The 22,538-nt window shown below is 41.4% G+C and overlaps 1 long non-coding RNA gene across 3 annotated transcripts in view; it reads left to right on the forward strand.

Moving 5' to 3' along the window:
* LOC137637946 (uncharacterized) overlaps window positions 1-22,538 on the forward strand; it is a 183,981-nt gene that overhangs the window by 155,175 nt on the left and 6,268 nt on the right. For all 3 annotated transcript variants that reach the window (XR_011043828.1, XR_011043827.1, XR_011043829.1), the window contains exon 2: window positions 7,160-7,333. This is a non-coding gene — a long non-coding RNA (uncharacterized lncRNA). The remainder of the gene's footprint in view (window positions 1-7,159; window positions 7,334-22,538) is intronic.

A 22,538-nucleotide genomic window follows, 5' to 3' on the forward strand; every position in this document is an offset into this window, starting at 1 on the left:
GAGATGCGTTCATATGTAAGAATAGAAAAAAATATAATTTAACGAAGAAAATAAACATTCCTGTAATAAGAGACAAATTGTTGGAATAGTGTACATGGGTTTTGTGCATGTTCATTTAGACATGGCTGTGTAATATATCACACACACACACATGCTGGAGATCTATATGTGTGATATCTTACGCAACCATGTCTAAACACAGTGAAAGTGTGTAACTATCACCTGAGAAACATAGCGTTTATTAGAAAATAGTTAACAGAGGGCAGTACAAAAATTTTAGTGATGAATCATGTAATATCAAGGCTTGATTATTGCAATTCTCTGTACTACAAATTGCCCAATACACTACTAAGAAAGCTTCAAAATGTGGAAAACCGGGCGGCTAGACTGATAAAAGGCATTAAACTAAGGGAGAGAATAACTTCTGCATTGATCGATCTACATTGGTTACCTGTTAAGGCTAGAATTGAATTTAAAATTTGCTTGTTGACTCTCAAAGCACTTACAAGTGATAAGCCTAAATATCTTCGTGATTGCTTGGTCCCCTACCCTGAAGCTACCAGCGCCACTGTAAGAGTTAGACATGCTGATGACCCACATAGACTATTCGAAATTAGTGTGAATCGTGCAATAGGAGGGAGAACGTTCAGTTATGCTGCACCGAGACTCTTTAACGACCTTCCACTCGATGTCAAGAATAGCAATAATGTGGCAGCTTTCAAGAAAAACCTGAAGACTTATCTTTTTAGAAAGTGTTATAATAGTGACCTGAAAACTATTAAGCCTGAATACAAATGCTAGCGAAATAACTGATAACGATACAGAGCAAAATATTAACTGGAAAGAAATTATTTTTTCACACACCAAGGCCCGCCTGAACAGACAGACCTTTGGTGTCTGATGGAGGGCGAGAAATAAACCCGTAAATTAAAGTAAGTAAACATGCACTAAGTAAAACCTATGTACACGATTCCGACAATTACAAATGAATAGCAGAGAGGAAAAATATCCAGAACATATTAGTGGTATTAAACTTCGATCTAGCGAGATTGCATCAATAATAATTCGGTCTCTATCGAGCAATGGGAAGAAACGGGACAGGGATAAAATTCTTCGGGACTTGGTAAAAGAAAGACCAACACGGGAAGACCGGAAAGACCAGTTTTGTAATTAAATGGACAACACTTTACAGGTGATTACAGTGTCCCCAATTGGAACTCAAACCACACAGCTACAGTTATACACCATCCTTTTGTCAATTGAAAACTTAAAAGCCACATCTGGAAACAATCTCATTGATTATGGGAATTACCACCACACGCTAAAATTGCTATTTTTGGGAAATTCCTTATTCTGGTCTTCCTTTTCCGAGGAAATGGAAGACCAGTTTGAACAGTGTAAATTATAAGTATTTTAGGTATTGTGGCCTGTTAGGGGGACTCGTGTTGTGTTTCTTGATGGTTTGAATCAATTTTTTTTAACTTTTATTTAAAATAACAAAATACAATATTTACATTAGTGTTGTTTTGAAGTAGATGTAGTGATATTTGCTAGTGAACTTGATATGATTTAGCACTACATTGCTAGTCATAGAGAAATTGACTCCTCTAAAGAAGTTACTGATTTATCTACCAGTAACCAATCATTTCCTTTGGACAATCATAAACAGATAGGTGGAGGACACCCTCCCGCCAGTGCATATCAAGTCACTGATCCAGAAAACGCTTTGAGTTTTGGGGAATATTTGCAAATTGTAAATAGCTGTTTACTCACTGAGAATTCAGATAAGATCTCTAAAAGTCGGGCTATAAAACCAAAAGGGGGTGAGATTTTTGTTTTTGATACAAGAGTAATTGGTGAAGATTGGAAATGTGATGATTATCACTGGATACAACATGGTGTAAAATTGATACCTAAAAAAGATCCTGTTTTCCAAAAAAAATATTTTGTTACAAGGACTGGGGCTGGTAAAAATGAATATTCATCCAAATTCAAAAAAGTTGTGTATTTACCCAAGATTTCAAATTTAATGCATTTCGTCATTGTTCACTATTTAGGCAATGAAAACACATCTGTCCCTTTGGCTCATGGAAATTCAAAAGACAAGTCTAATCATTTCATTCGAAGAGCTCCTTCTACTTTGAAGGAAATTAGAAAAAGAAGTTCAGATTAAAGCACCTGCTGAAGCTTATCGTGCCCAGGTCACTAAAAATGTTTCTGGTTTAGATCAAGGTGTACTGAATGCTCGAAATAAGGAGCAATGTAGAAATATAAAAGAGAAAAAATGAAGATAGGAGAAAAAGATTAAGTAGAGATGATATTGGCAATGTGATAGAGTTGGCTTATGGTATTCCAAACTTCACTCTATCAGTAACGGTTTATCCAGAATTGATCTTGATGTTGGGTGACACAGATATATTTAAAGAAGTTAATAAACTCTTACAGTGTAGAAGTGTTCGACCTAGAATTAACTTTCACTATGATACTACTTATGAGATTGGTGATTTTTGTGTTTGTTCTTTCATGTAAGCATGTTGCTTTTCAAGAGGAGCTTTCCATTCCGATAGCATTTTTGATCCATGGTCGTAGATATCAATCTTGTCATGAACTTTTTTTTTTTAAACTTTGAAGAAAAAGATTCCTGCACTCAGCAAGCCAAACAATAGATTTGCCTTTGTTACTGATTGTGAAATTGGTGTCACTAATGGAGTTGAAAAAGAATTACCTAATGCCAAAGTTTTGTATTGTTGGAACCACATTAAAAATTATATTTCATATCTGAAGAATAAATTCACAGGTGTTCCACCTGATAATATTGCATTTTATGTTCAAGAGGCTGAAGACTTGCTAAATGCTCAAACAAGGGAGGATTTTGATACAATGTATGAAGATAAATCCAAAAATTGGTCAAAAGATATCTATGAGTACTTTGAGAATTGTGTCAAAAATGCTATCACAGACTATGCAGGAAGGTGGATTGTTGAGGAATTTGATCTTCATGGCCTTTTTTCTGGTATAACAAACAACGTTGCTGAGTCTTTGAATAGATTGCTGAAGGATGTAATTAAAAATGTTAAAAGACCAGCAGATTGTACCATGCTTTCATTTTGGCACCTTCAAAAGTATTATCATTTGGAAATTTGTCGTGGTAAAGCAAATATTGGCAGTTATCGCCTGAAAAAAGAATTGTCATCTTCTGATTGATAGAGATGAAATTCCAAAGTATGATGTTTTATCTCCAGATGAGATTGTAAAACACCTTTATGATCCAAATTATTTTCCTGAAAAAGTTGATAGTATTATTAATTGTGATAAACAGGTTGATATTAATGATGATAAAGATAAATCTCCGGACCAGAATAGAGCAAATTTGGATTGCATAGTTAATGATGACGTTGGCCATTTAGAAGCAGATGGTAACAAAGAGAATGAACAGTGTTTGTCATAGACGTTTGCCTCAGAAGTCTTTGGCTAAAACAGTTATTCAAAATAAGGGTATATTTCATGTGCCTGATGCTGGTTGCTTTGTAGTTCAGGGTGTTAGAAGAGATAAATATACAGTAACTATTACTCCTAAGGAATCTTGCAACTGTCCTTCATCGTCTGAATGTTATCAAATCATAGCAGTAAAAATGAGTTTAGGTCTTCAAGCAAAATATGATAAAAAAAAAAAAAATCTGACTGCTCTGTCTAGAAAATCAAGAAAGCGAAATGACAAAAAAAATCTGGTTGCAAGGCTCCTAGAATTAATGAGTTTACACCTGCTCCTGATTCATTTATTATGAACGAAACTTTGAATGAAACTTTGAATGAAACTTTGCATAACAATTCTGTTTTGACATCTACTCCAAACCAAACTCCAAATTCACAATGAAGAAAATTAAATGGAATTCCTCAATTGTCCCAAACTCCAAAGAAATCTATTCTAAAAACTCCTTCAAAAAATGAACCCGTAGGAGATAATTCCATTTTGGCATCTACTCCAAAACAAACTCCCAAAAAAATAAGAAAGTTAGAAAAAAACCCATTCAAAAACTCCAGGTAAATCAGTTGAGTTTAAATCATTGACAGAAACACCAACAGAATCTCAAAATTCAACTGATATTTATGCCACTGTTCTAAATGGTGAAAAGTTAGATAGTGACTGCATGACACTAACAAATGCTGTTATGCAAACACAATATGAATACATTAATGGTTTTCAGTTAACAACTCTTACACCTGTGTTTAGAGATCCAAAGTCAGTAAATAATGTTGAAAATCCTTTGGACGTGGACACTATTGGCAAAATTGATAAAGAAAAGCTAAAATGGTTTTATTTAAATCCTTTTGAATCTCGCAGTGCACCTTGCACCAACCGTGTGTCACACGATCGTACATAGTTCATTTTGTGCTTGTATCTTCGCTCTCCCCTCGCACTAAAAAGAACCTGAAAAATCATGTCTGCTTTTTTCCTCTGTAACAGTGTCAGTGTTTGAACATGAAAATTCTTGTTTCTTTGAGATTTTGTATATAAAGGAGAGTGTTCTTTAATAAACTAACTCAGTTGCTTTCACACTGCCTTTGAGTTCACAACCTTCTCTCGGCACCGTCGCAACCTACTAGCCAAATTCATCATGATGGGGATAATCATTGGGTTGCATCATGTTCCCAGAAAATGGGTAAGAATGAGAAGATATTGTTATTGGATAGTTTGGCATCAAAAAATTCTCTAAATCATTCACTTTCTATGCAGCTTGGGAAACTCTATGGTTATGACAAGGACTCAATTTCAATTGCTATTCCAAATTTGCAAAAACAGAAGGGATCAGTTGATTGTGGGGTTTTTGCAGTTGCTTATTTGGTGGAATTTTGTGAGGGTGGTCTTGATTGTTTATTTAAAGGCAAGTCAATAAATTGGGAATTTGATCAAAATTCTTTAAGACAACATTTGGTGGAATGCTTACAAAAACAAAAATTTAGGCCTTTCCCAAAAATACATAAAAAGTTGTGTGAGGATTTGTGTATTTTCTCAGCCAAAATTGAACTATTTTGTTGCTCATTACCTGAATGTTTTGATATGTTAAGTTGTACAAGATGTTTGACATGGTTTCATTATAGATGCAAGAATATTGAAAACACTGATGATATTGATTTGGCTGGTTGGGTATGTAGTGATACATGTAACAAAAAGAGGAAAAGAAAAACTAAAAAGGTACTTGATTTCTAATTGCTAGTTTTGCATTTACTAAGATTAAAGTTCCACTTCTTATCTTAAACCTGTCGTGCGGTGTCAGACAGGTACTAAATGAAACAAAAATTGTAACTTCTTATCTATAACTTGTCATGCTGTGTCAGACAAGGGTCAAGATAAGAAGCTGATCTGTCATGATAATTTGTGTAAACATTGAAGTTCTTATCTTCATCCTGTCATGCGGTGTCAGACAGGAGCGAAGTTAAGAAGTGTTAACCACCATTATACATTGAGTAAACATTTTTAGGTAAAAAACAATTTCTTATCTTTTTCTTGTCATGCGGTGTCTGGCAGGAGTTGAGTTAAGATTTTGATTTTGCTATGTTATGTCTAGGACTATCCATGTTATTTTGCAATGCTATGGATGTCTAATGTAAATCTGTATGTATATATTATGTATATCATAATGTATATATTCTCTACATATTTATATGTACTAAATATGTTAACTTATTATTACATGAATAAACTGATATAATTATAAGTATATAGTTTAAATATATGATTGTTTGAAAAAAGATTTTAGAAATTTACAAAAGTGTTAGTTTTATAAATGTCATACTTACGTATATCATAATTATTATGAAGAATCCCAGCAACCATTTCCCTTCAAACTCATCTAATATGCCAATTGCCAATCGCCAATCTAAACCAACATAAAAGCACAAACACATAGTCCACATCAAGTAAAACCCATTTAACTACAAAACTGGTCTTCCCGAACACCAGGACCACAAGTATAGTAGGTAGTTCTACCTCCAGTACTTTTCTTGAATACCAGACTTATCTGTTTTACATTTTGAATCTGCTCCAGGCAAAAATTTCTTGGAATCAAAGCATTTAATATTTCGTCTTCATCATTGTGTACATTGCATTTCATTATTTTAGGTTTCAATTTTCATCGTTCCGATGTCGACAACCATGGTTTGAATCTTGTTTACTGCTTCATCGATTTCTGATCTTTTAGTGTTAAGAATTGGTATATCCTTAAATCCATTTTCAACCTCATTTTCCTGTCAATAATTGTAGTTGATGCCTTAGCTGATTTAATTACTAGTTTCCTTTTCCCTAACTTTGTCAGGGTGTGTCATTTTCGATTTTTGGAGCCCATCGCCCATTAGAGGGAAATGTTAACTTGATTGATTCCACATTCTTCTGCAGAGAAATGAGGTCTCTCTTCTTAAGTTCTCTCTCCATTTTTGGCACATTATTCGTAGCCATATTGGCTTCATCTACACACACACACAAACACTGATTTCGGCGATCCTTGTGCCGGACTCTGTCTCCAGATGTACTGTAGTCACCTGACCCCAAAACAAACGTTTGTTTATTGTATTTAACTCTGTAATTGTTGATTTTAAGTTGATATAGAAAGTTAATTTTACTAAATTAATACACTTGTAAATAGTAGATAACTTTGTCTATCGACTCGTGACCAACCGTTTATGCAGGCAGAAATCACTGATGTGTATATATATATATATATATATATATATATATATATATATATATATGATATATATATATATATATATATATATATATATATATGAATATATATATATATATATATATATATATATATATATATATATATATATATATATATATTCACACCTTTAAGAATAAAAGAAGTAAAATTTAAAGTCTTTACAGAGACTGAAGCTAAAATTAACACGTAATAATGTTAACTATAATCTTAAACTATAATTTGCAAGTAACTATATGAACCATTTTATATGCACTTATATAATAATGCAAACAATTTATATGTAGGAATAAAATTTAAGAAAACTTCATCACATTCCAAGCTATTTAACATCTACTTCAAGCAATATGTTAAATAACAAGTTTCTCATTAATTAAATAATGAAGGTTCTGTTGCAGTTTTATTATAATTGGTATATTTAATTTTTTTCTTTTCAGGGCAGTATGTTTTTGTCACAGGATACTGGATGTCCTTTAGCATTTGCCGCCCAGAACAAGATGGACCCTTGCTGGATGGACGAGTGTTATGATCTAGAAGATCACTGGGTAACTGGTCATGGTTAAAACCATTTCAAAGAGCCGTCCTCCAAGTGCGCAATTTACTTCGTGAAGGTAAAGTCCAAATAATAATCATCTAAAAACTACAGTTAGTGTTATCGGAAACCATGCAGTACTAGGTGCCATTTTTTTTAATTTTTTTAAATGCTCATTGGAGGTCACAATGAACTGTATTATCATTGTTTTATGAATTAACTGTAAATGCAGAAGAAATAGAAGTTTGTTTTGGGATCAGGTGATTGTATCTGCGCAGTCAGAGTCCGGCAAATACCAAGTAGGCTACCAGTTATTCTCCCTTAATGTTCGCTAAAGTGTTCACTTATTGACGGTTCAATTCTTTAGTTTTTCTCCATTTTTTAAATATTCATCATGAATATTTTTTTCTTAATTTCCCTCCGGAGATCCACACAAAAGGCAACTTTCCTTTATTTTTATTTTTGACTTCTGTCCCTCCACGAGATTTAAAAATTGCCATCAACAAAATTTTGCAAGAACAAAACATGCATGATGATACGTCTGCCCTCAACGAAGTAATAATAACAATTATATCTAGAGGGGCACTCAGTAGAGCGCAGACCTCCGCATCGGCAGCTTATTTCTTGACCTTTGACATTAACAAGTAATTGTAGTGCATTTTCATACACTTAAATATGAACCAAGTTTGAAGTCTGTGACAACAGTGTCCAAACTTAGGAAGTTTTGCTCGTCCGTGAACTTGGCCTTTTACCTTCCAAATTTGAATAATTTCCAGCTCTACATAAGTTTAAAATCCCTGCAAGTTTCATTACTTTACGATTAAATTTGTGGCTGGATGGTTGATACCGGAATTTGACCTTGGCCATGGACTCGACCTTGACCTTCGACCCTAACATGTATTAATTGGCATGGATTTTCATACACTCAAATATGAACCATGTTTGAAGTCTCTTGAGACGACGATGTCCAAACCTATGGCTGATTCCGTGAATTGGACATTTTGCTTGACTGTGACCTTGACATTGGACCTTTACCTTTCAAAATTTAATAATTTCCAGCTTTTTACATAATGGTTAATCCCTGCAAGTTTCATTACTTTACAATTAGAATTGTGGCCAGGAAGGTGGTAACTAACAAACACACAAACGGGGTACAACATAACCTTCCTCCAACTTCGTTGGCAGAGGTAATAAGGCTGACCATTATATAAGGATATGCAAAAAGGAATTTGCTATATGTACTGAATATGGTGTTGATGGGTATGTTGCATGTGTAAGCGTACGTAGAAGAATGGGTTAAGTAAGCCAGGATGTTCAGATAACTAAATATTAAGAGGTTTCAGCTAGTTGAATTCTCCTGCATGAATTCAATGCAAACAGTGTGGATAAAGTGTGTGAATTCCTTGCGCAAATAAGTGAGATTTTAAGTATTAGAATAACTAGATGATAGTAGTATGGATGGAAATCTTAATAATACAATGAATGGTAGTGACATGTTAGAGGTAAACAGAGTATGTGAAGATCCAGTCAATCGAAGACCTTGTTCACGACTATAAAACGTATTTTCAGCGAAGCAAAAAATCTATTTTTGGGTGAGATAGCCATGACGTCCTGATGGAAGGTTCCTTCAGCAGCTTCCTAGGGTATATTTAACTACAGTAGATATTCCCAGAGAATTAAACTAAAGGTTTCACAGAATTCTAACTTCTGGCGCGAGTACTCATAAGGTTTCCCTTTAGGATATCGTATACTAACTGGGGACGTATGCTTGACACGCCACATAGCTATCTGCACCCCACATAGCGTTTATGCTTCGAGGGGATAGAGTGGCAATTATGGGAGGAGCCATTCCAAAACTTCTCCTCCTACACTACTGTTATGGTACCTAGCGATGTAGACAAACGGCCGCCATATTGGCCGACGTCACATCCGTCCGCGCCAAATCCATTCCACCCGGCGTATCTGCCAGCCTCCAAGATACAATAAGAAAGGGAGAGGCTTGACAGGTCAGAATAGAGAGTTTCGGGCGGGTCCATCAGGACGTCATGGCTATCTCACCCAAAAATAGATTTTTCGCTTCGCTCAATATCCGTTTTTGGGGCTCAAGCCATGACGTGCTGATGGAAGTGTACCAGGGAATTAGTGTATCATGGATTTTTTCCCCAATTCAATAGTGCCTTTGACTTCCAAACAATATTCCTTTGGTCTAATGACCATAGAGACCGTGACATCTCCGTTACATGTCACTCCCAATGGCATAAGCTATTACATGGCTTCCTGCCCCCCTGGCAGGGAAGTCCTAATTGGACGTAGGAAGATTTTGAAGTCACCTTGGGAAGAAGACTCAGCCTTGGACGAGGGACTTGACGGTCTCATAGACATGTCCTGAGAGATAAGTACTTTTTGTAGGAACAAAAATATCACATTTCTTAGGTGAGTATCTCCACTAGGAGCAGTTTAATAAGATGAATTATAATGCTGATAAAATTAGGATAATTAAAACACTAAAACAATAGTATATTTGGTTATAGTAGGGCAAAATAAGATTCATTTGATAGCGAAATTTCAATTTATTTGGAAGAATTTCGCAATAAAATGAAATAAGATAACAACTTATTTAGCATAAAAATATTTGGATACAGACATAGGCTGGAGATTGTCGAAGACGAAGGTGTGAAATCTGAAAAGAAGATCTTGCCACAACACACGTAAGTTCCGGTGGAACTGGATAGTCTTTGAAATCTGAAATACACTTCATGTCCAATGAACATGTGGCACACGTGTACGAGTCTATGTCATTTCACCTTAATAAGGAAACAGTCTCTAGTGACACTGAGTGGCACTTAAAACACTATGTATCACACAAGGGTCAACACAGGCACCCGTTGAGTTAGTGTCCCGAATAACTCGCTGTCCTTCACAGTGTTAAGCAGCAGGTTTTAGTACACAACCTGCAGCTACCACAAAACGCATGAGTTCTTGCACCTGCTTCGCATAGTGTTTGAAGAACACTTTCGAGGATTTCCAGCCTGTGAAGGATCGGAGGCTCTCGAAATCCATACTTTGGAAAAAGTTAAGGGAAGAGGCGACTTTTCTAGGATCATGACCAGCGGGTGTACTGTCAGGATCCGCTCTGCAAATAAAATAGGTAATCTTCGCCCGTAATTGTTTGAGTGACAAATCACTTCCTGACGTTTCGCCTTTAAAGAGTTGTCCTCCGCCCAAGTCTGAAGTTCTATGAAGATAGACCTTAAGTGTCTCTACTGGGCATAGAGCGACATCTTCCTTCAGTGGGCAGATTCTCCAAGGGCCCCACCTCTTGGTTGGGAACTCATTCTTTGCCAGAAACGTTGGGTTAGGGAAGAGGGTAAGTTCCCCTGTCTCGGCGAACTGTATCTGGCCCTCCTCTCTAGATAAGGCCACTATTTCGCTGACCCGCGCTCCCGAAGCGAGAGCGAAAAGGAAAATAACTTTTTGGGTCAGGTCTTTCAGAGGGCAAGATTCATTGTCCAGGCTAGAGGCAAAATGAAGCACTTTGTCGAGAGACCAGGAGATAGGTCTCGGTGGAGGTGCAGGACGGAGTCTAGTAAATGCTTTTGGAATTTTGTTAAATATTTCATTGGACAGATCATCCTGGAAGGTATAGAGTAATGGTCTTGTCAAGGCCGATTTACAAGTGGAAATTGTTGGCTGCTAGGCCTTGTCCATGAAGGTGAATGAAGAAGGACATACAAAAATCCATAGAGATTTCCGAAGGATTCTTTTCCTTGACAAAGGACACCCACTTCTTCCAGGAAGACTCGTATTGCCTTCTGGTAGACTCTTTGTATTCCTCTAGGAAGTCTAAGCACCTCTTTGATATTCCAAATCTTTTCTTCACAGCTAGTGAGAGAAAATCATGAGATGAAGGTCTCGGGTTTTCCTTAATGAAGCGCAGACAGTCGACTTCTGGACCTGTTGGGAGAGAACTGGGTCCGGCAGGGGGATTAGCTTGGGCTTCAGTTCTAGGATGAGAGGGAACCAATTGCTCCTCGGCCATTTGGGAGTCACTAGGGTTGCCGTTCCCTTGAAGGTTCTCAGCTTGGTGAGGACTTTTAGCAGAAGGTTGGTTGGAGGGAACAGGTAAATCTTGGTCCACCTGTTCCAGTCCAGGGACATGGCGTCCACCGCTTCCGCCTTGGGGTCCTCGTATGGGGCCACATAAAGAGGAAGTTGGTTGTTGTCGCTCGTCGCGAAGAGGTCGATTTGCAGTTCCAGGACCTGATGGGAGATGAAGGAGAATGATCTTGCGTCTAGAGATCATTCAGACTGTATTGGGCTTGTCCGTGATAGAGCGTCCGCCGTCACGTTGCGGAATTCTTGTAAGTGAACTGCCGAGAGGTGCCATATTTTCCTGTCCGCAAGGCGGAAGATGGGTAATAGCACCCGGTTGAGATGGGGCGATCGTGAGCCCTGACGGTTGAGACATCTAACCACCACAGCACTGTCCAGGGTGAGGCGGATGTGGATCGAGGGACGAGGGGACAGTTTCTTCAAGGTGAGAAGAACCGCCATGGCCAAGAAGATGTTGATGTGAAACTTCTTGAATAGGGGAGACCATGTTCCTTGAACCTGTCGTTGGTGGGAGTGACCCCCCCACCCTTCCAGTAAGGCATCCGTGTGGATGGTGATCGACGGGGGTGGTGGTTGTAGAGGAACGGATCTTCTTAGGTTCTTTGTCTCCGACCAGGGTTTTAAGAGTAAACGAAGCCTGGTTGATAGGGGCCTCTTGAGATCTCTTCGAGCGATGGATGCATTTCGTCTCCAGACTCCCGATGCATCCTTTAGCTGTGCTTTTAGCACTGGGTCTGTCACTGAGGTGAACTGCAGGGAGCAGAGTACTCGTTCCTGTTGTTGTCTTGAGATCCATTTGGATTTTAGAAGTCTCTTGACAGATCCCGCTATTTCCTTCCTTTTCTTCAGAGCGGGGGAAAGATGGTGTGACTGAAGATTCCAGTGGATTCCCAACCACTGAAACTTCTGAGCTGGAGACAGTAGAGACTTTTTGGTGTTGATTTTGAAACCCAGATGTTCCAGGAGCTGGGTCACCTTTTTGGAGGCACGCAAACATTCTTCCGGCGATGTCGCCCAGATCAGCCAATCGTCCAGGTAGGCCATCACCTGGACGTCTTGAAGACGTAGTTGTTGGACCATCGTGTCTGCGAGCTTCGTGAAGATTCTTGGGGCCACGTTGAGGCCGAAGGGCACGGCCCTGAAGGCGTATTGTCTTCTTTGAAGCATGAATCCTAGGTAGGAGGAAGCTTGATGATTCATTGGAATGTGCCAGTAGGCACGTTTAAGCCTTGTGAGGCAGTAGGGCCCTTATATGTTGAAGGGTCAGCATCTTGAACTTGTTGTTCACAATGAACTTGTTGAGGGGGGATATGTCCAGAATGACACTGAGTTTGTCTGAGTCTTTCTTGGGAATGCAGAATAGCCTTCCCTGGAACCTGATGGACTTTACCCTCTTGATCACCTTCTTGTTCAAGAGTTCTCGAACATATTCTTCCAGAAAGGGGGTTGATTGTTGGAAGGAATGATGAGGACTGGTGGAGGTGATATCCAGCTCCAGTCCAGTCCTTTCTTGACGATGCTGTGGGCCCAAGGTTCAAAGATCCAGCGATCCAGAAAGTGGCGGAGTCTTCCTCCCACCGGAAGCACTTCATTGCTTCTGGTTTCCCGAGGGCTTACCACCTCGGCCGCCTGCTCCTCTTCCTCCTTTCCCTCTGGAAGGACGTCGAAAGGAGTCTCTGCCGGAGCCTCTACTCTTGGGGCGAAAGGTAGTGGTCTGCCTTTCGTAGGCTGGGGTGAAAACTAGTGATTGGGACACCACCGGCTGCGAGACCAATTGAAAGGTCTGTTGTGGCTGAGCCACTAATTGAGGAGTAGCGGGAGCCGGAAACTGGCGTTTAGCCTGACGATGTTGGGGGCGTGACTTGTCGGATTTCTTCTTAGGCTGGGGGCCCTCATCCTGAGAAGACTTCCTTTTGCGCAACAAGCCCCACTTATTGAGAAAGTTCCTATTCTCGGTGGAGGCTCTGTCCACAATCTCTTTCACCAGATCCATGGGAAAGAGATATTTGCCCCAAATGTTCGAGGAGATCAGTTTCCAGGGTTCGTGTCCAACGGTTGCGTCCGCAAACACGAACTCTCTACATGCCCTCCGAGCCTTGATGAAGCTATATAGGTCCTTCAACAAGTTGGCGAGGTGGGTTTTCGCGAGGACCATGTAGACGGTGGGGACCCGAGTATCGGAGGACATTGTCTCAAGGACCACCTGAAGAGACAGAAAGGCAGCCAGCCTCTCTTTGGTGTCCAATTCCCGACGGAGGAGGTAATCCGTGAGCTTGGGAAGGTCCTCTTTGAACTGACGTCCGGCGACGTCAGGTTCCAGCTTCCCAACCGAGAAAGTTAGCTGGATGTCCTTCCAGCTCTTACCGTCCGGGGGTAGGGCGAGGGAGAGAGGCCTACATTCCTCCAATGTAGGGCAGGATTTGTTCTCCTCCACCGCCTTTAACACAGCGGTCAAGGCCTTTTCAGCAAAGGGGAAGACCATGGTGGGGGAAGCAAAAAATGACGGGTGTTTCTTGCTTAGGGCTGGCACCTTTGAATTGGTGTAGCCCCTGCTCTTGAGGCAGTTGGCCAGCAGAGCCTGAGCCTTGGAGTGCTCTAGCATGATTACCTCCTTCGGCTCGGTCTCCTCCTTGGAGGATGGCTCAGACTTCAGACGGACGAAGCAGTCCGGATAGGCCTCAAAGCTAGGGTAGAATTCCACCTCTTCAAGGGGAACGGCACCTAGCTTAGCGTTAATCACGATACGTCCAGTGGTGATAGGCATATATTTTGCATGCCACCAGGGGTTTGTCACCGAGCACTCGGGGAGATCCTTGACGGAAATCTCCTTGGGCGCCTTTTTCAAGCCCAGTATCTCCTTCTTGATGACCGCCTGCCCCTGGCGGAGCTTTTCATCCAGGAATGCCATCAAGACCTGGAAGGTATCCTGGGAACTTGCTGGGGCGGGTACTGGAGTGGCCGATGTGGAAGGAATTGGCTCCGAGGTCGCAACGGAAGCCACAGAGGGTGTATGGGCAATCTCGCCCTCAGAATCCGGGGACTCCACAAGGTCCTCTTCTTACTCCTGACCCCCTTCCATGAGGGTCCTCTAGGTGTCGTCGGAGACCTCCAACATCCTCTAGGTGTCGTCGGAGACCTCCAACATCCTCTCCACCTCGTCGAGGTGGCACTGAGTAAGGGCGGCTGAGACATCTAGCTCGACCGTTAGTTGGACGCACAGGATCTCGTCCTTGTGGATGACGGCATCCGCAGATGCTTTGGGGAAGAGCATAGCTCTCATCCTCTCGCTTGGGAAATAGGGCCCTGTGGCGTTCTTTTGAAACCCACGCACCCACTTGCACAGGGTCTCTCGGGCCTTGTCCCTAACCTCCGTAGACGGAGGGTTGTCAAACGCCTCATCCAGCAGTTTCTTGCACACGGTGCAGACCTGCGGGTCCCAATAGCGAAGGTCCCCTTTCAAGGTGGAACAGCCGGCGTGGGATCGGCATGCCCGGTGACCATAAAAGTCTGGGCGACGAACGCTGCAGAAGGCGCTCTCACACTTCACATACTCCTCCTGTAAAAGAAAGAGGCTATGAGTACTTGAAAGTCAATACGAGAGTGACTTAATTTAATATTAGATTAGAACTGTTTAATTATTTATAATATAAGATTCCATGTATAAGCTTAGGATAGTTAAGCTAGAAAGGAAGGTAGGGAAGACACATACTCGTGCATCCCGCCCAGTCCATTGCCGTGACCTCTCAACGTAACTAATTCCAGAGGGCTGAGTATGCCCTGGGAGGAAGAGGAACACCCGTGGGGGATGAGCCAAGCTTAGTCTTCCTACAGAGAATCAGGGAAGATGGGAGGGAAAAACTGAGTTCATTCAATTAATTGAGAAGGAGGGGTATGCGAAACCCTCTCCTATAGGATAGGTCCCGGCAAAAGACTGCACATGGATGCACAGAATATGCTGGAAGATTATTTTCTGTACAACTATACACAATAGTTTTCAGTTTACGGTATCACAATACCATAAGAGTATTGGCTACTATCCATAGCTGCACAATAATCCCTGCCGGCACCAGGCCAGCAGGAGTAAGAAGTGACTGTCCACTATAATGTACCTGAGTGTCGCCGGCGGATCTCCATCAGGAAGTAACCCTTCTAAGCCAGCAGTCTAAGTGGCAAGGTAAAAGGGTGACGCTATAAGGTGATGGCAGATCGCCGGCATGCCGGCGGTTCCGACAGCCGGCAGCGGTATACCAACAGGATACTGACCTGACAATGGTACTGGTAGTGGATGGGCACCGGCGAGCCGGCGGCCCTCCCCCCCTCGGCGGCCAGTCGGCAGTGATATGCCGACACTGTCTGCATTCAATGAGACAGGTAGGAAGTCGGAGTTACCGCCGGCAGGCGCCGGGAGAGAGGGATGGCAGTGGATCAGCACTGACAGAGAGAGAAAAAGATTGGGAGGGGAAGGAGGGAAAGGGTAACTCAGTACCCAAACCCTTTCACCTCTGGAAGGAGTGTTCAAATGAAAGAAGGTGTGAAGCCTTTCATCCGGCGGCAAGGGGCTGCCGGTGGCGGCCCAAGAGAGGGCCGCGGAACACTCAAGAGGGGAAGGTCCTCCGCCGGCAGACCAACCAGCAATGGCAACCCCATAGATCAACTATAAGAGGGAAGCGTAGCAGAACGGACTAGCCGACGAGGGGACCGAGCCGGACCTACAGGTCGCCGGCACACGGCGGGAATGTAGGCCGGCGGAGAGGGGTGTGATGGCAGGCCAACACAAAGGGATAGAGTGGGGAGGGGGAGAGGGGCCCAAGAGGAAGGGGATCCAGGAGGGGGCGAAGTCCCCTACTGCATACCCCATAGAAGGGGATTCTGCTCAGGGCTAGCCTGTCTAGGCCGGAAGAGTACATTCTCCAGCCTAGGGTAGGATAGCCCAGAGTAGGTACAGCACTAGTGTCCTTTCCTGAACTATAATGAAGCAGAATCCCCATGGCTGCCTAACCTAGGCTAGGAGAACCAGTCTCCCAGGCTAGGTAAAGCATGGGAAGGACAAGTCGCTAGGCCACAGGGAGGAGGGCTCGTAACCCAACCAAGTGTGGACTAGGGGGCAGGGCTAAGCCCTCCCCCTTTGTTCTCCAAAGGACCAGAAGGGGAGTACATTCCCCTAAAGGAGGGATGGAGGCGAACGACTGATACTCTGAGGGTCTGTCCCAAACTCAAAGTGCACATCTATGGCCAGGAGAAGGGGCAGAAGGGTCCTAGCCTAATCTATACGACAGTATCGAGGATAGGGAGGCTAGGGTGTAGCCTAGGCTACCTCAGAGGGAGGAGATTGCCTAGATAGGTAACCTGGGGGGGGAATGAGGAAGCATATAAGAGCCCTAGCATAGGTTAGGTGCCAGGGAGACGACTACCAAAATCGAAACCCCTATAGACTTCCCCGAAGGCGAAAAATCATGTATGCAATCACTGAAACTTGTATGTATAATGCCTGAATCTTCATTTCACTCATAACACTAGGAACACTATCATATCATGCAAAAAGTAAACATGAACACTTAGGCATCTTGCCTAGGGGCTAGGCCAGCAGGCTAGCTTAGGGTTCGGCTAACATGATCGCCGAAGGCGAATACTAACAGCATAATATAACTAATTCCTAGCAATGAAGACTAACTAATATAATGATTAGTTAAGGGACCGGGAACGTTGCTCTGGCTAACTAAATAAAGCATGCTAGGCGAGCAACAGCGTCTCAACATGACGCCTCCGGTGAAGGCACAGCTACGCCACAAAACGCAAGATTTAAGGAAAAGTAATCGTTACTTTACAGCTGAAGATTATTTAAACAATACAAGAATATGGTACTCAACTTTCCAGAAGAAGGCGAGGCCGAAGATTGCGACATGATGCAGAAAATAAGCGAAAACTGGGAAAACACAACTCCTAGGATGGGCTACAGAAGTGGAATGGATTTGGCGCGGACGGATGTGATGTCGGCCAATATGGCGGCCGTTTTACATCGCTAGGTACTATAACAGTAGCGTAGGAGGAGAAGTTTTGGAATGGCTCCTCCCATAATTGCCACTCTACCCCCTCGAAGCGTAAACGCAATGTGGGGTGCAGATAGCTATGTGGCGTGTCAAGCATACGTCCCCTGTTAGTATACGATATCCTAAAAGGAAACCTTATGGGTACTCGTGCCAGAAGTTAGAATTCTGTGAAACCTTTAGTTTAATTCTCTGGGAATATCTACTGTAGTCAAATATACCCTAAGAAGCTGCTGAAGGAACCTTCCATCAGCACGTCATGGCTTGAGCCCAAAAACTTGGTCTATTGAATGATTGTGTAGGAGGATTTGGCTTAGTAAGGGGTAAGGAATGGGGAGATTTATTTTTAATCTTAATTGTAACATTTAAGTTTTGGTTTGGTTTACTAAATCTCTCAGAGAGGGAGTGCCAGCGAACGAAAGAGGAGGTTAATGTTTGTGTAGCGAATAAAAGTTGAAATAATTAAGTTTTTTTTCATACTTAAGGATGGTAGCGAGACTTGAGCGTTATGATTTTTTTATAGGGGAAGAATGTTATTTCTGAATGATTTGATTTATTACTTATTCTTGAAAGGGTTCTTATCAGTATTATTGGTTAATGATACATCAATTTCTAGCGAAACTGGAATTCGCTATAAGATGGAATAGTGCTGATGAATCGATTGTTTGACTGATGGAGGACGGGACATAACTTATTTTATCATCATCAGCCGTAACTAGTTCACTAAATTAAAGGATAAAGGCCTCGTACATGTCCTTACACTCCCGTCTGTTTATGGTATTATTACTTGCTAAGCTACAACCCTAGTTGGAAAAATAGGATGTTATAAGGCCAAGGGCTCCAACAGGGAAATAGCCCAGTGAGGAAAGTAAATAAACTACAAAAGAAGTTTAAGAACAATAACAACCTCAAAATAAATTTTATTTTATAAACTGAGGAAAAGAAATAGAATAGTGTGCCTGAATGTACCCCCTCAAGCAAGAGCATTGTACCCTAAGAAAATAGAAGACCAAGGTACAGAGGCTATGGCATTACCCAAGACTAGAGAACAATGGTTTGATTTTGGAGTGTCTCTCCTAAAAGAGTTGCTTCCCATAGCTAAAGAGTCTTCAACTCTTACCAAGAGGAAAGTAGCCGCTGAACAACTACAGAGGAGTAGTTAACCCCCTTGAACGGAGAATTGTTTGGTAATTTTAATGTTGTTAGGTGTATGAGGACAAAGGAGAAGGTGTAAAGAATAGGCCAGGCTATTCGGTGTATGTATAGTCAAAAGAAAAATGAGCCGTAACCAGGGAGAGGGATCCAGTGTAGTAGTGTCTGGCCAGTCAAAGGAACCAATAACACTCTAGTGGTAGTATCTCAATGGGTGGCTACAAATTTCTCAGGTCATTATCCATCGTCTTCTCTTCCTTCCCCTGCTGCTTTTGCAATCCCTAAGGGCCGCTTTTGTTATTCTCAATGTCCATTTATTATCTATCATATTCATTACGCTCATGTCCTTCCCCTGTCCATTTTTTTCTTAAATATTGTTAAAATATCCTTGTTACTCTTTTTCTGTCTTAGTATTATTCCCATCATTATTCTTTCCGTTGCTTTTTATGAGTTTTAACTAGCTTATGTTCAAAGGTTAAAGGAAGGTTCCAAGTTTCTAATGCGTAAATTTAATCTGATTGGACCATCACATTGAATACTTTTCGTTTTAGAGAAAGTTTTCGTTTGCCAAGAACGCTCCATCCAATGCCTAGCTTCTTTTAATTTCGGTCTCATGTCTTGGGGAAGCAGTTACTGCTGTCCCAAGTACGAATAACCATTAACAATCTAGAAGTTCGTTGATAACCTTTATTGTTTTCTCAGCATTTTCATTTAATATTGGTTTTACTCTTATTCATTTGCAGTCCTACATTTCTACTTCCTCTTTTCAAATCTTCTATCATCTTTTGCCATTCTTCCTATGATTCACAAAATTAAACTGTCATCTATGTGGAGAATCTATTTTTGTTGGGGCCGTTGGTCCAGATAAGTCTCCCTACAACAAGTAGCAAAGATCAACAGCGGAGGATAGGAGCACTAACACTAGAGGGCACAGAACCCTGGCAATAACTTTAGTGATGCATTTCATGAACCTTCACTCTTTATAGGAAAGAGTTCTCTGTCCAGAGACCTAAAAACTTGCTGCATGAATAAGTAATCAATTGACAGTCTACCTTGGCTTTGTCATTCTAAGGCCATCTGCACTCTTAGGCTCTATTTCGAACCCGTCCTAGTGACCCCAGCGACATGTTGGACAGGCATTTACACTACAGTAATATAGACAAAGGCAATGGATAGGAGCAGTGATGTATTGAAGTGAAATTAAATAGGGATCTTCACCCTCAAATCACTAAGTTAAAGAAGCAAACACTCGCTTTTACCAACATACCTATACCTACAATAGGTTACTCTCTTCAACATCTTGGGTACAACTAACCCATACTGAATTATTGGTTTGTTTAATGCAGAATCTTCAAATAAAGGGGTTTAAGATACCAATGTTTGCAATCTATTCTAATTTCTTTATTATAGTAGAGGAAAACCAAAGTAAATCAATAACTTAAAATGGCAAAATTAGTAAATTAAATGTTAAATACAATTTAAAAACATAAATGAACACTAAAAATAATAACCGTCAAACAGAATGAATGAAATTAAGATTTTATGGCAAATAATATTGTCTTAATCTAAGTAGTAGGCTACTGTGAGGAAGAGGCTCCGTCCTTCTTGTCCCTGTTATGGACTAAATAGCCTTACAGCACTGTATGAGACTAATTGATAAGAGTTGTGTATACAGTATGTAAATCCTACCATTTCTCTCGCCAGACAGTTGCCCAAGAGTCACAGTGACTTTTTAGAAGATGAAGAATAGACGACCCAGAGTGATAATGAGATAATGCGACTACACATTAGACCTGTTCGCATGCAAGGGCTCTCATCTGTTGGTGCTTATACTACTGATCACAAGTACTACTCTTATTGCACCCCATGTAACACACTCTTCGGATCTTGAGGTGACACCTGTCCATCTGCTGGGGTGAGATCTCTAGATTGTAAGTGGTTCCTCCCTATTTAGCTCAAATTCTTTTGTCAATAATCTCCCCATTGTTAGTGCTCATTCATCTGTTCCTGTGTATGTGTGCACACTCCTGTGGAATCTCTCTCATTTGATGTTTAATCATGAGTGATCTTTGGTATAAACGCATTCTGCTGTTCACCCTGCGTGCTCTCCTGTTCAAGCCAATTCTCAAATTAGTATGTGCTCACCAGCACGCTTGCACACTGTGCTTGTGCTCGACAGTTAAGAAATATTCATCAGTCCCTGGGACTCCATATGTTCCTGTGTACGTGCTATGGTGCACACGTGCCCTACACATGGGCCTTAGCACGCAAACGTAATAAAGTAGCAAACATTTGTCTGGTTGTGCAAAAACACACTTCCATCACCACGGTCGAACCTTTATAGAACTTCCTCACACAGTCATCCTTGAATGTCGATCAAACCAAGTTCTCTTCAGTCCATAGCCTTTCCCGACGTGAACATGCTAACCCTTCAGAGGTAACAATGTCTGCTTTGTCTCCTTGAGGCTGGCAAGAGAGCCCTCTTCCAGGAAGAATTTCTAGAGTACCACTCCCTCTCTACCGATGGGTGAGGAGTCATTAGGCACGATAGGAAGGTTAACAGTCTGGGGAAACCAACCGGAGGGCCAAATAAGGGAAGGAAAATTTCTATTGAAGTTTTTTAGTACTCCACAGTGATAAAAACCTGCTTTGGAATTTCCTTAAATCAGAATTGAGGTGTCAGGAGGTAACCAATATCCTGGTCAGCTGCTTTTGTGTCTTATGAAAACGCTATCTGAAACTTGACTAAAGAAGCTTGCCCCAGGACAAAACCTTTCGTTACAGCTTGGGGAAGGTCAAGAAATACCATCCACTCATGATATTGCCATGTCATTGACCAGGTTATCAACCCTCCTCTCCAACAGAGGGGTAAGACCCAGAGCTCATGTCAGAGGCATAAGCCTGTCCATGCCATTCAGAAAGAACTATTATGTGATGCAGGTGCTTCAAGTGGGCGTTTGGAAGTGTTGGAATATGTTAATATCCCACTAGCAAAACATAATGCACAGGTCCCTAGATATGTTTACTCTAGAACCTGTGGTAGCTGCTCAGCAAGTGAACTAGCTACCTAAGCTCCTCACAGAACTATTAGCCGACGTTCAAGGGCAGAGGTTAAGGTGTTAGTCTGTCATGAATGTAAAGGAATGACGGGCAGTTTCTTTCTTTCATTTTCCCCTCTCTTAGGGAACAGCATCCGAATACCCCGTTGGCTGGAAATCTTACTGCTGGTAAACTCCATGTTGCTCCTGGCTAGGATATATATGCAGTATTTTTCGTGTTACGATCCTAATCTCCTTCTGAAGGGGAGTTGGGATGTCTGTGTACTCTTGGTGCATATTTTTGGAAACCTATTGGTTATACATGGCCCATGAAATGTGAATTGCATTCTTACTTTTGATTCACTAATGCACAGGCCATCTACTCATTGGCATGATCGAGCCACAGTTTCACAAGGTGTTAGAATGCTCATCCCTTACGCCTTTTGTTTGGATGTAGTGATCCCAGGTCAAAATTTCAGCTAGTTGAAAGGACTTCCGCCAATCGCAGTGTGAGTTATTTACTTAAAGCGCTAAGATTTTTATTCGATTAGGAACAAATGACAAATTTGTAAGCAATTTGTATTTTTCCATACTTTACCCACCATCACCTACCCTTGGAAGTCCTGTCTGCAATCAAAGTGGTGTGAGTTAGGGGGAGCCATGGTTGATACTTCTCGTTATCACCGGTAACCATCGGTACAGTTGTTGACACCTTGTTAAAGTTTTTACAGCTGTGTGTCAGCTTGCACCGTTTTCTTCTATGTCAAGAACTTCAGGCTTGTATAGTTCGGAAAAATACATTTGTTCCGTAACTGGAAAACAAACCACGCTATTTATTAGGGGTTATACTTTCGGCGGAGCTGAAATGACGAGCCATTAAAATTTAGCGAGGGTTAACTACCCACACCGATAGTTAGCGTGGGTAGCTAGCTACCAC

The sequence above is a fragment of the Palaemon carinicauda genome, chromosome 3, assembly GCF_036898095.1.
Source record: "Palaemon carinicauda isolate YSFRI2023 chromosome 3, ASM3689809v2, whole genome shotgun sequence".
NCBI classification, from domain to species: domain Eukaryota; kingdom Metazoa; phylum Arthropoda; class Malacostraca; order Decapoda; family Palaemonidae; genus Palaemon; species Palaemon carinicauda.